This window comes from Furipterus horrens, unplaced genomic scaffold, assembly GCF_987537825.1.
Source record: "Furipterus horrens unplaced genomic scaffold, mFurHor1.1.pri manual_scaffold_8, whole genome shotgun sequence".
NCBI classification, from domain to species: domain Eukaryota; kingdom Metazoa; phylum Chordata; class Mammalia; order Chiroptera; family Furipteridae; genus Furipterus; species Furipterus horrens.
This window is the reverse complement of record NW_028327178.1, coordinates 65568790-65579242: the sequence shown is the minus strand read 5'-3', so window position 1 is coordinate 65579242 and position 10453 is coordinate 65568790. Positions and strand designations below refer to the sequence as shown.

The 10453-nt window shown below is 40.3% G+C and overlaps 1 pseudogene; it reads left to right on the top strand.

Annotated features, from left to right (window-relative positions):
- The first annotated feature begins 2840 nt into the window (after nucleotides 1–2840).
- On the top strand, nucleotides 2841–3511 carry LOC150003078 (ubiquitin carboxyl-terminal hydrolase isozyme L1 pseudogene; annotated as a pseudogene).
- The last annotated feature ends 6942 nt before the right edge of the window (nucleotides 3512–10453 follow it).

Below are 10453 nucleotides of genomic sequence, written 5' to 3'. Positions count from 1 at the left end.
GTGTGATGAAATACGCATGATATAAAATTTGCCATCTTAGTCATTTTTAAGTGTACAGTTAAGTGCCATTAAGTATATTCACATCATTGTGCAACCATCACTACCATCCACTTCTAGAAACTGTCATGTTGCAAAACTGAAACTTTATACCCATTAAGCAATAGCTTCCCATATGTCCTTTTACTCAGCTCTTGGCAATCATGATTTTACTTTCTGTATTTATAAATTTGACTATTCTAGACACCTCTATAAGTGGAATAATAAAATATTGTGTGTGTGTGACTTATTTCACTTCACATAATGTCCTCAAGGTTTATCCATGCTGTAGCATGTGTAAAAATGTCTTTCTTTTTTTTAAGCTGAATAATATTCCATTGTACATATTATATACCACATTTTGCTTATCCGTGCATCTGTAGATGGACATTTGTAATTTTTTTCACCTTTTGGCTGTTGTGAATATGCTGCTGTGAACATTGGTGTTTATAGTCTTTTTTTTTTTAAGAAGACCTACTATCTATAGATTTCTTGTTGAATTGTCCCTCGCTTAGTTTTGTAGTCTCAGTTTTCTTACCTATAAAGTGACTTCATAAGGCCACACAGTTAGTGAATTGGGAGCTGGAATCCTGAATTCTATTCTGAGTTCTGTCCAAAGGTCAGAGAGAACAGCTCAAAGGAGGACCACATATGAGCTTATGTTATGAGAACCTCTTAGCTCTCAGTGCATGCTCAGCTGGGCAGCCTTTGGCTTTCAGTGGCTTTCTCAAGTAGGTTTCCATAAAAAGACAGATCCTGGGGGCTTGGTGTCAATGGACCATTAGGTACCAGTTGGTTTGAATTGGGTAAAAGTGAAATTTATTTAAGAGGATATATCTAAGGAATTTCTCTAACTGGAATCCTGCACACCATCCCACCTCAACAACTGAGAGACCAATTCTTTCACACAGAGAAAACAAGGATGCTTAAAAATAGTAGAAAGCACCAAAGTTAGACAATGCCTCTACTCTGACAAAACTAAAGAGTTATTGATTGCATTGCTATGGGTATTATTGAATGCAGGGAGTGTTTATTAAGTCAAGATCTGTCATAAAAGAGAACATTTATTTCTATTTTTGCCATGTTAATGGTTCTAACTATTATTTTTCAAGGCCGAATGTGATTGGTTTTATTATAAGAATATCATTGGGGGTATTTTCTGGAGGTACATGATTTGCTTGAGGCTGTAGTGGTGGAGATAAAACTAGATTTTAATCCAGTTTCCTCTTAGTACAATTTCTACAATTTTCCCCCAGAGCCACTTCCACTCTTCCATCACTTGTGAGCAGATGCCTGAGCCTTCGAAGGACACAACCATTCTTCCTGCTATTTTTTTCTCTCTCTCCTCCCAAAACCTTCATGCCTGAGTAACAGCACCAGTGTAGTAGTCTACTGAGAAGATGGTGATGCCTATTCTGAACTCTAGGCTCAGCTCCTTATTGTCTAGGGGCTTGAAAGTAAATTTTTGTAAAAAATTGATGAAGAAAATAAACAACTCAAAGTTGACCAACTGCTCTCCAAAGCATAGCCGTTTTCCTATTGAGAAAGATAGAAAGGCTTCCCTTTTCTTAAACTCTCCATTCTCCAGGAAATTCTCTGATTGAATGCATTGGGGGTGGCCCATTATGCAGGGTCCCTGTGCAGTGCAGATTGGTCATGATCAGGGTCCCCTAGAGAAAGCAGCAAAGACTCAGACAAGGCTTGCCCCATGCAACACACCTATGCAGAAGGGTGGAAGCCTCCTGATGCTAAGCCAGCGCTTGACCACATCCTCACCATCCCCATCCACCATCTTCTGAGCTCATCCAACCTCCTCCAACCTGCCCTACTCTTTTCCATGGGACAACTTGCAATGATGGACTACAATTGCCTGCTGAGAATTTACTAGGAAAGTGTAACTATTCTTGACTGCAGTATGGTTCTTCTCTACAGGGACAAGTAAGTATAGGACCCAAGAGAGGACATGCATGCATCAATGAAAAAATTAACATAAGAGCTTTGTCAGTCAGTACTGTACCAAAATGATTCTACTTTAGGTACAAACATTGCATTTCTCAAAGCATAAAATTAGATAAGAAATACATTTAGATAATGTAAAAATGTATGCAAAAGTTAATACTTGTTTTATTCGATTTCTCCTAAGGACAACATAAAGGGAATAAATTTATCTTTGGGGAAATGCAGAGAGCAATACTCACACATCCTTTTCTCTGTTCTTCTTGTCTAGCCACCTCTCCTTTTTTTAATATCCTTCAGGGGAGAAAAAGAAAGAACTTTTTACTTTCCTAGGAATTGGAAAACAAATGTCAGGTCCCATAGCCAAAGCAATTGGTGCTGTTTTGCCCACTGTGGGTGTCCATTCCTTGTGAACACAGAATCAGCTGGGAGAGAGAACTATTTAGGTAGGTTCATAAACATCATATCTCCTAAGAAGGGGGCCTCTCATCTCTATCCTAGTAAATCCTTCTATCAGAGGATTATTATTACATTTATGGATGCCTGGTCCTCTTCTTAGCAATTGTAAAATACAGTCATACTTCGGTACTCATTGGCTTCAGAACTTGTCGAACCCTGTCCTTGTCACATTTTGATGAAAAAAAAAATGTTTCAGCACTCATTGCTTGCTTTGTACTCGTCTATTTTAGCCCTCGTCATGCATTATGGAATGAATTAACAATGAGTACCTAGGTACCACTGTAATTGATTTTGGGGGAAAAGCTGGATACATCATGGATTATTAAGAAGTTCCTTATTGGCTGCTTTTCCTCTTCTCTGAGTAGTGATCTCACCTGTGGTTCATGAAGATGCAGCTCAAACCCGTGCAGATTAACCTTGAGATGCTGAGCAAAATGCTGGCCTGCCTGGGGGTCTCTGGCCGGTGGCACTTTGGGGACTTGCTGGGGCTGCAGGAGGAGTCTCTAAGGTTAGTGCCTGCACCTGCCTGTGCGCTGCTGCTGCTGTTTCCATTCAGCGCCCAGCATGAGAACTTCAGGAAAAAACAGATCAAATAGCTGAAGAGACAAGAAGTCAGACCTAAAGTGTACTTCATGAAGCAGACCATTGGGAACTCCTGTGGTACCATCAGACTTAAACATGCAGTGGCCAATAATCAGGACAAACTGGAATTTGAGGATGGGTCATTTCTGAAACAGTTTCTTTCTGAAATGAGAAGTTGTCCCCTGAAGACAGAATAAAATGCTTTGAAAAAAATGAGGCCATTTAGGAAGGCCATGACACTGTGGTACAAGAAGGCCAGTGTTGGGGAGATGACAAAGTGAACTTCCACTTTATTCTGCTTAACAACATGGATGCTCACCTCTATGAACATGATTGATGAATGCCTTTTCTGGTGAACCATGGCACCAGGGCAGAGGACTTGCTGCTGCAGGATGCTGCCAAGGTCTGCAGAGAATTCACTGAGTGTGAGCAAGGGAAATTCTGCTTCTCTGCCATAGCCCTCTTCAAGGCCGCCTAATGCCCTGTGGGAAGGGACTCAGCTTTTTTCTCCTCTTCCCTTCACAATTGAAATATATCCCTACCAATTTAGTCTTAAAATGCTTCAGTACTTGTAGAAAACCACTGTTCTCCATTGGTTCTGTAGCTGTACTCCCCCTCAACTACACCCAAGTACTAGCAGAGCTCAGCTGTCGATGGAGCAGTTTGGTGTAAGCTGCAGACAGTGAAGCATTTCCCCCAGTGTGTCTCATGCCTCCATATCTAATGCTTTAAATGGCTACTTTGGTTTGTGTCTGTAAGGTAAGGCCTTATAAAGAATAAAACTTTTCTGCTGAAAAAAAAATAGCAGTTCCTTATTTCATTTTGATGTACAGTTAATATTAAGATGCATTTACTCAATGAGTGGAAACTGAGACTTCCCACTGGGGAAGTGTTCCCCAGACCTATGAGGTGGGGTCCTCTCCCACATTTTGTAAGTCCAGCTCTCCTCCAACTCACAAAGGAATTGGGACTTATAGCTAAATAAAATATTGTCCCCAGTGGATAAGAGCTCATAAAAAAACAAACCTATTTCCTGTGGAAGCAAAACCTATGTATGCTGAAGATCAACAAGTAACCTTAACTTCTCTCATTTTTTTAAAAGAAATGGATAAGAGTTTATATCATGGCAGTCTCACCCAGCACAAATGCATTAGCCCAAAATCCCAGGGTAAACCATGTCATATCCTCCTTGTTCATTCCAAGGTTTTATTTTAAGCATCAGTACAATGGGTCCATCTGTTGAGTGTGTGGGTGTTAAGTGATGGTTGTTGGTGCCAATTCAATGCCGAAAGGAGTCCAAAATTTGGGGCATGGTGAAGAAGGAAACTTTATTCAGTGCAAAACAGCTTAATTATGATACAGCACAGCTGTGAAAATAGCATGGCTGTGGAATAGCTCAGCTGTGATACAGTGTGACTATGAAAGCAGCATGGCTGTGAGGCAGCCCTGGGGCTAGGCCTCTTTCCAGTTAGACAGCTCAGCTTTGTTCCTCAACCATCTGCTATGCTCTGCTCCATCACATTTTTGGTGTTCCAGTTAAGCCAGAGAGATATGGTCTTCAGTCTTTGATGAAAAAGGAAAGCGTGCTCTCCAAGTCAAATGGGAACTGGCTTATATGCACTGGAGTCCCTGTCCCTGGTGTATGATTAGCCCATCCTCATGCAAATCAGAACTCTAAATTCTTGCAGTCTGATTCGTCCAAAACTCACTATCTTGATTGGTCAGAAATAAGCTGCTCTTGGCCAGAGTAGTACAACTGTGGATGGGGAAAGCCTCAGTCTTATTGGTTGAAGTAAGTTTCTGGAAACTCCTTTATAAGGACTGACTTGGGTGGTAGAAATACAGTGCAGGTAGGCAGTTCAGGGGGAGGCAGGTAATTCAGTGAAAGCTTTTTCTTGAAATGTAGTTTGTGAGAGAGGCCCCGGTGTAGAAATGGTTACTAGGCTCTTTGTGTTTTGCTTTATTTTTTGTTTTCATTTTTAATTTGAGCCCAGTTAACCTCCAGGAGCCCTTCAATCTTAGTAGATGTCTTTACTTCTCAGGGTTCACAGAGGGAATTTGGTAGCTCTTTCTCCCTTGATGAATGTTCCTTGGCTCAGTCTTCTCTGCACAAATCGTGTTAACTGCCAAGATTGTGTGTCAGGTCTCAAGTTGATACCCTTCTATTAGGATGAGAAATGAAAAGACTACGAGCTTTAAGTACAAAAAATATATATATATATTTTTTTCTACCTCATTCTGAAGGATCACATTTAACACCTGGATTAGATAGCTAAAAGCAATTACAAAATGAGTAAAAACCAACTCAGACAAGAAAGACAGTGCTTGAGGGACACTCAGAGTCATTCTTGGTTAAGTTTTCTTAATACTCACTAGCTTGGAATCATGTATGACAATGGTAGCAAAGACTAGAAGGGATTTGTTGAGATCAGATGTGCTGGAAAGAGGAATTGGTAATACCTTTCAGAACTTTCTAGCGAGCTTTTTAAAAAGCTACCCAAGGACTAATTAGAGCAAGTACAACAACAGTTATAGATGATTATGTTTTGCTAATGCCTACCATTGCCAGGTATGATACTTTATCCTCATTATCTGATTTAAGATTTCAATAACTGTAGCAAGATGAGCGATATTGTCTCCACTTTACAGATAAGGTAACTGAAGCTCTGAGAGACTAACTAACTTGTCCAAGGTAACTATCACTAAGTGCCAGCTTTGGATTCCAAGCCAAATCTATTTGATTTGAGGCTAATGACTGTAAACAACAACAGTCAATGGTTGTTTCTTCATTAAAATATCTCCTACATGCATCCTCACTGCCACCCACTTACCCATTCTCACCAGTCGTACATATCACAGTCCATTTCACACAGTGAGTTAGGTGCATTGTCCCAAAGCACACATTTAACAGCACAGTCTGCTACTCAATACTCTTCTCTATATCGATGGGATAAAGTCCCAGCTTTATCACCCACAGCCCTCGACAGTAACTCTCTAGTAGAAACTGGCCTAAGCAAGTACATCTTCCTGACATTGGACCTTTGTTTCCCTTTCCCCTTTCTGAAAAAACTCCCTCTGTTGTTTAGTGAGCTCCTACCTGTCTTTTAGGGGGATTATGTAGAGTAATGACAATCATGAACCTATAGTCAGCCAGATCCTGGGCCATTTATTAGCTTTAAAATGGGAGAGATATAACCACTGCAAAATGGGGCTATGGGATCATAATACAAGATAACAAACTAAAGGACCGAGAACATAATTGATGTTCAATAAATCTGCTCAACCTCTCTCATGTTTGTCTCAGTTTGTGTTCTTTCTTTGCCTCCCCTCCCCCACCTATGTTCGGAAATCCTTGGTACCTTCTAACTGGGATCTTATAGTATAGTGCTTCCAAATTCTCAACTTTGTAACAAGTGAACTGCAAATTCCTGAAAACAGTTTACTAACAGATTTTGTAATTTTGTGGACATTGAGTTATATATAAGAACAGTCAGGCCACTAATCCATCTCAACAGTAACTTACAATCTTTGTTGGAATCAGGAGAAAAGGAAAGTTTTGGAGGGATAAGTCCTTTAAAAAAAGTTGAGATGCTTGGTGCGAATGCAACCAACCTGGACCTGCAGAGTTTTCCACATCAACCAGTGAAGACCTACCTGATGCACATACCTCAGCCTGAATCAAGACTATTCACTTTGCTGCATTTTACATACAGATTATACAAATGATAGAATACATAAAAGTAGTAATTTCCCAATCTGTGGGGCAGAAAAAGATTTCTATGGAGAATGAGAATGATTTCTGAGAGGGGAGAAATTATACCAAACATGGACTGTGGGCTGAGTAAATTTTATGCTTCTTACATAATATGTATCCCATTAAATTTAGGATACCATGAATTGTAAAGCCCATCAGTATTTACATACACTAGAAAATGAGCACAATGGCTAAGATGTTGTCATTTGTCAAAAACATGCCAATATTGTCGATATTATACAGTATAAATTAAAAAGCACAATTTACAATTGATGAGATATTTTATGCACTGTTTCCAAGTTAAAGTAGGCATTTTGTTAAAGAAGATTAGTAAAGTTCAAGTTTATTTAACTGTGTTATAGAACTAATGATAACATTTCCCCCATTCAATGGTTGCTAAAAATACAAACTTAAAAGAAACCTTCATTCAAAAATGGTGAAACCACTAGTGGGAGTTTCTCTCTTCCTACCACCTCTCTGGGGGTTCCTGTAAAAAATCTTTAACTCTCAGGGAGCAGATCAAGATTCTAAAGAGGGTCTCAGAGGAACTGCTAATTACAGACAATCAGTGAATGATCAGACCCATTAGGAAGTGTGGCTATATCAGCTCTGATCTTTTTATGTTCCAAAATGAATATAATTTCCACAAAAATCACAGAACAAAGTATACCGAGAAACCTTACTCTTGGGGAAGTGAAGAACACATGATATAAGTTGCCAGATATCAAAATATTTCTTTAAACATGGGACTCTGTCAGGTTTTTTCAAAGCATATTTCCACATCCATTACCCTGTTTTTAATCTCACAAATCTGACCAGGTAATCCATTTAGGAGATTTCTTCTTCTGTGACTGTTAATGTGGGGGTGAGCATTCTGAAAGTGCGTGGGGGCCTGCAGAAAGCAATCCAAAATTCTTAAAGACCATGACTTATATTTTTACAACTTAGCTTTTGAGCTGAATGAGTCAAATATTGTAATATCTGATAAACAATGAAAAAGAAAAGTACTCAGTAGTTGTACAGTGCACATCAGCAATAACATTAACATTTGAAAATATCAGTGTCAGATAATTTGATGGGATTTGTAGAAGTCTTGGCATCATAGGTTTAGTGATATTTAAGATAGTGACTTCTAGTTTTCCATTTTAGTTCTTTCACTGAGGCTACCTTCTCTCTCTATTTCATGTCTATACTAAGCAACTGCCATGCAGAGGCTTTCCTTCTTCCTTTGTTGGACAGCCTCACTGGTGTGAACCCAGAAGGCTTCCCACATCTTGAGGGTATCTTCCTAGTTTTTTCCAACAGATTGGGGGCTTGGAACCCAAAGGATCAGCTGTATGTATCATGTTATCAGATATGTCCACTTGTGTCTGCTCTGATCTGGGAAGGATAAAGAGCAAGACATTGGGGAGGGCAACTAATCAGTCTTGCCCTTTTGGTAAAAATGTGTTGAGTTCATTTGAGCAGGTCCCCCTGGACCTGATCTGAAAAGGGGGTCACAGAAACAGAGGACCAGATAATTCTATCTTTGCTTTTCTTTTTTATTCTAAGCATCTGTTTTCATGGACAATTTCTCTGGAGGCTTTAATGGACTCCATATACACATCCATCCCCTTTCATTTTAACAGCCCAGGATAATTAGAAATAAGACTCAGGTATCTTGATATCCAGGGACACCAGATTTCTCCTATGTTTTCCAGAAAGATAATTGTACCTATTTTTTTGACTTGACAGGAAGGCGTGTAGCAAAATGACTTATGGATTCTTTGAACTGAAATTCTTGAAGGCTAAGTACTATTAAAGCTAGACTCAAATATGCTCTAGGATTTTTTTTTGTGTGTGTGTAAAAGGCATCAGATTCAGTGAAGCTTGGTCTTCACAGGGAAGCCCTTGAAGGCTATTCTCCAGCATCAGATGGAGTTATCTGCCTAAAACCAAGAAAACACAAAATGCTAATATCCTTTGACCAGTGTTTGTTGGGTGCCTGCTACAAATACAGCCTGTGCTATAAATCTGGTCCTAACAACTAATCCCTAACTTCTTTAACAGAAATCAGCTTCTACTCACTTGATCAGCTGTTAGAGCATCACTATGAAGGCCCTACAACTGCCATGGTTTGTGGAGCGAGGGAAGCTAATCCCAGGAGCTATCACCTAAGAATAAAAAAAAAAAAAAAAAAAGGTTGCTCACAGAGTACAGCAATACTCATAAATTTTAATTTTATTTTATAATCTGAAATTTAGCTCTGAGTAAAATAATACCATGAATTTATTGATTTATTAAATGATTATTGGGCTTCTGGTATGTGTATGCCAGTGTTACAAGCAAAATGAATACTGCCCCAACTTTCTATAAGTGCAGCTGTGGGGATTTTTGAGATGCTGGCTAAGTGCATTTCATGATAAAGATGTTGTACATCTGAGCTGCAGGATCCATTTTAAAGTGTAACAGAAGTGGTTTGCATATGTAAGTACCCAGAATTGTGATCTGAGGTCCCCGTAAGCCACCTGGCATGATGTGGTTTGCTCTTCTGAAGAGCAAGGAGAGTTGTGTCCTCAGCTCTGCTTTGGAACTGGCTGCCCAGACCTTGCCTACCTCCTCTTTGCATGCTGTCATGTCTCTCCCTGTGAAACACCCACAATTTCTATGGAAAATATCTTCACATTGTGTTGGACTTGAGACATTTTCTCATTCTAAAGCATAAAATGCAGACTGCCTTTGGTATTTATGAGTCTGTTTTGTGTAATCTGGGCAAATGTTCTAGTTTATTTTCTGTTGTTAATCATTCTAGATTGGTTTTGAAAAGACCAAGTTCTCCCCTGCTCTCACCTCTGATTACTGTGGAATTGAGCCCTGCCCTGTGCAAAGGATCTGCTGGGATAGACGCACACACAGGATGGCCAAGTCCCACACATTCTTGCTGTGCTCTCACATGCAGCACTGGGTCTTCTTGGGAAAAAAAACCCACATGGTCCACCATGGAAACAATTGCTGTCATATGAATTGCCTCTGGTTTTGTTGCTCAGAGCAGATCTCTAATTTGTGCTGTTTAAGAGAAACCAGCATGACATGTCAGTGAGTCCCTTGGCTAGCAGCAATTGCTTTCCATGTGGCCAGACTGCACCAGGCCATTGTCAGACCATTGTCAGGCAGAGTTCTGCTGAAGAACCCAGTGGTATGAGGGGTCCCCACATTATCACTTCATCAGCTCCCTGGGGTCTGGGACAAACACAGCCTTCCTAGTCAAGGAAATAATGAGCCCCTTGTGATGCAAAACCCCCTTGGGGGACCTTGAGGTGCTTCCTGGCCTCATTTGGAGTGCAGCTGTCTGCAGTTCCTTCTGCAAAGCAGTGGGGGACAGGGGAGCTGGCTGGGCTCAGGTGGGCAAACAGTCATATTGAAGGGAGAGACACATGGCAAGATGTGTATTCACCCCCTCAGGAAGTGTCCAGGTTACTTGCTGCTCTGCGTGGTATACAGATGCACATTTCCTCTCAGCTTTCCTGATTTCAAAGTCAGACTTGGCTGGAGATTTTTCAGAGCATCACACCTGGGACCTGCTTCTTTTAGAAGGAAAGCTATCACTGACTTTTAAGGAATGTTGGCTGAACTCTGGCTCACAGTTTCTTCAAGTAAAACATCCTCTTGGGGGTGGGGAGGACAGTT